Raw genomic sequence first — 3,316 nt, forward strand, 5'->3', positions numbered from 1 at the left:
CAGAAAACAGAGCATACTCCTGGATTCGAACAGAAATTAGAAATTTGGACGCCGGAAACTTGCTACGAATCGGAAATACACCAGATCTACGTAAACTAGGCGAAATGAAATGAAAACACGTAAGCGCGGCATAAAATTAAACACTCCTGCTCAGAATCACGTCGGACGCTTAATCCACTCCGGATCCAAGCAATCCAAACTCAACAATCAACAAAATCAACTCCATAACTCCGATTCTAACAGATCTGCTCCGATCACCGCCAAATTCCAACAATCACGAACAACTCCACAACATTAACCAGACAAAACCCCGATTCATTCACAAACCAACTCCATTCTCCCAGATTCAACCATTAACCTGCAATAATCCAGAAATCAACCAACTCCAACAATCCAACTCCAGAATTCAAGTAAACACAATCAAACAACAGGAACCATCACGATCGACGTAAACGAAAACGAAACTTGCATAAAAGTAAGAAATATCCAGAAACAAAAGAGGTCCGAGCTTCGAACAGCGAAGCTCGGCGAATTCAGCAGAAACGAAAGCGGAAAATAAATTGTTTCTTCTCCCTAAAGAAGGACGGTGTTACAACCAGATCGAAAATGTATGAAAGCTAGAGGTGAACCCCCTAGTGTGCCCTGAATTTCCCACCGAAAGAACCCAAGAGTGTGAAGAGAATGGACTAAGCTACAGGCTGTTAGCAAGGTCTCCACCGAGAAGATCCCTCCAGCTTGCATGCTTCTTCCTTTTATAGATACGGACATAGCCTTCTAGAGTCTTCGTAGAAATCCCTATTCTACCCTTCAACTCCGAGGCTTCCTCCGTCAAGCAATTTCCTTCATAATGTCCACTTTTTCGCCAGTTTCCTAGGACCATGCAAGCGTCCTCTTCTTTTCCTGGATCTAGCGAAAATCTTCACACACCTGGCTTAAATCGTGCGTTAGACCCAGTAATTTCACGAAATAAAACCCCTAGACCGATGCATGAAATTAGCCTTATCACCTGTCGAGGTAGAAAAGGCCCCATCTGTGTTCAATTTCACCTAATAATCGTCGGGTGGATGCCAAAGCACACTCAAGGACCTCAGAACTCGCCGGCGAGGAGGAGCTGAAGGCATGAAATCTACAATCGGGGTACTACCACGCCAATGAAGGGGGACTAGCACACCTGCCGCCACCAGAACCCGCAAATGCTTAATCACCTGCCAAATAACATGAGAAGAACGAAAAGAAATGTTGCGATACTTGCAACTATTCCTCTCCGTCTAAATGAACCAATATACCAAGCAAGGAATGATGAAACTGATGTGCAAGGTGGGAGCCATGTGAGAGGACCTACACCAAAAACCTAATCTAAGTGCAATATCAGTGCACGTGTGAATGTGTGTGCTAATATAGGGGAACCAACCATCAAAATAATCCCAGACAGATCTCGCCAACAGACTCGACACAAACAAATGCTGACACGACTCAACAGTAAAAGAAGAGACACAACACAGACACTTGGATGCGAGAGAGATACCACGAGTCTGAACATGACACTCAACAAGGACCTTCTGAAGGAGGAGGCGCCCAACATTCCAAACCATGCGAAGTCCGAAATGTCTAGGGGACCATGTCCGGATGAGCTCCCATGCTGAGGCTGTCGAGAACTCACCATCACCAGTCAAGCTCCATCGCATCACATCCCGCCTACCCTAGTTTAGGGTTTAGGGTTCAGGGTTTTTTTTGTTCTTCAAACACCTAAGCGGTGGGGGGTTAGGCCCCCTAACCTATCCATATCAACCAAATAAATCAAAGTCTCATACATACAAAGTCCAAGCCCAAAGTCCAACCGGGTACTATCTATCTATCCATCTAGCCAAAGCTTCGAAACAAGTGAACAATACTTACACGTGGCCGGCCAAAAAGTGACCAAGCCCAAAGGAAGAACAAAGTGTGTAAATCATATGCAAGAAACAAGTAGATCATCTGTCCCGATACCTAAACCTGAAGTTCGGATAGCCTAACTGGTTCATCCTCACAAGTGCCTTCAGGTATCGAGGTGCTGTATTCGCATCATAGAATGTGAGGGTAGGGGTCTGGACTCCCCTACCTGCCAAAAAGTTTGCTGCTCGATTTCCCTCTCGATGAATGTGAGAGAAGCGCGTCTGCAGCTGTGAGTGCAAGGAACGGATGTGAGCCATGTGGTGTCTCACGTCCGCTGCTCTCCTCCAGCCCGAAGTGAACACTGCAACCACTGCTGCATCCATCTCGATCCAATCCTGTGCTGAGAACTCCATAGCCATCGTCAGACCGTGAAGAAGAGCAAGAAGCTCCACCTCAATGCCCGACGCAGCTACAAGGGGCGTGCAAAAGGCCCTCAAGAGAGAGCCATCTGGACTAGGAACCACTCCCCCGCCACCAGCCAGTCCAGTCGAGGCAGAAAAGGCCCCATCAGTATTCAACTTCACCCAAGGAGCGTCAGGTGGATGCCAAAGAACGCCAAGGGAGCTCAGAACTCACCGTCAAGGAGGAGCCATAGCCATGAAATCGACAGTCGGGGTACAACCGCGCCAATGAAGGGGGAGTAGCACATCCTCCGCCAACAAAACCCCCAACTGATGAATCACCTGCCAAATCACGTGGGAAGCACGAAAAGAAATGCCGCGGTGCTTGTAGCTATTTATCTCCGTCCAAATGAACCAGTAGACCAAGCAAGGAATAATGAAGCCAATGTGCAAAGTGGGAGCCCTATGAAAGGACCTCCACTAGAAACCTAATCTAAGTGCAATATTAGTGCACGTGTGAATGTGTGTGCGTATATCAGGAAACCAACCATCAAAGTAGTCCCAAACAGACATCGCCGACTGACTAGACACAAAGAAATGCTGTAAAGACTCGACAGAAGAAGAAGAGACACAACACAGACACTTGGAAGCAAGGGAAATACCGCGAGACTGCACATGACAATCGACATGAATATTCTAAAGGAGGAGGCGCCAGATTAACACGGAAGTAGGGGAGTTCAACCAGCATTCCACACCATGCGAAGGCCGAGTGTCTAAGGGACTGAGTCCAGATGAGCTCCCAAGCTGAGGCCATCGAGAACTCTCCATCACCGGTCAGACTCCATCGCATCATATCCTTACCGCCCACCTCAAACGGTACAACCCTGATATCATCCAAAACATGCGCAGGCAAAGCATACCGAACAAGTAAATCATTCAGTTTATCATCATGCCAAATATCATCATGCCAGAAATAAGAAACCTCGTCAGGAGGGTGAGTAGTCCCAGGCTGACAATAGGTCCGAAGGGGGCGATCCCCGATC

Source organism: Salvia splendens, chromosome 20, assembly GCF_004379255.2.
Source record: "Salvia splendens isolate huo1 chromosome 20, SspV2, whole genome shotgun sequence".
Taxonomy (NCBI): domain Eukaryota; kingdom Viridiplantae; phylum Streptophyta; class Magnoliopsida; order Lamiales; family Lamiaceae; genus Salvia; species Salvia splendens.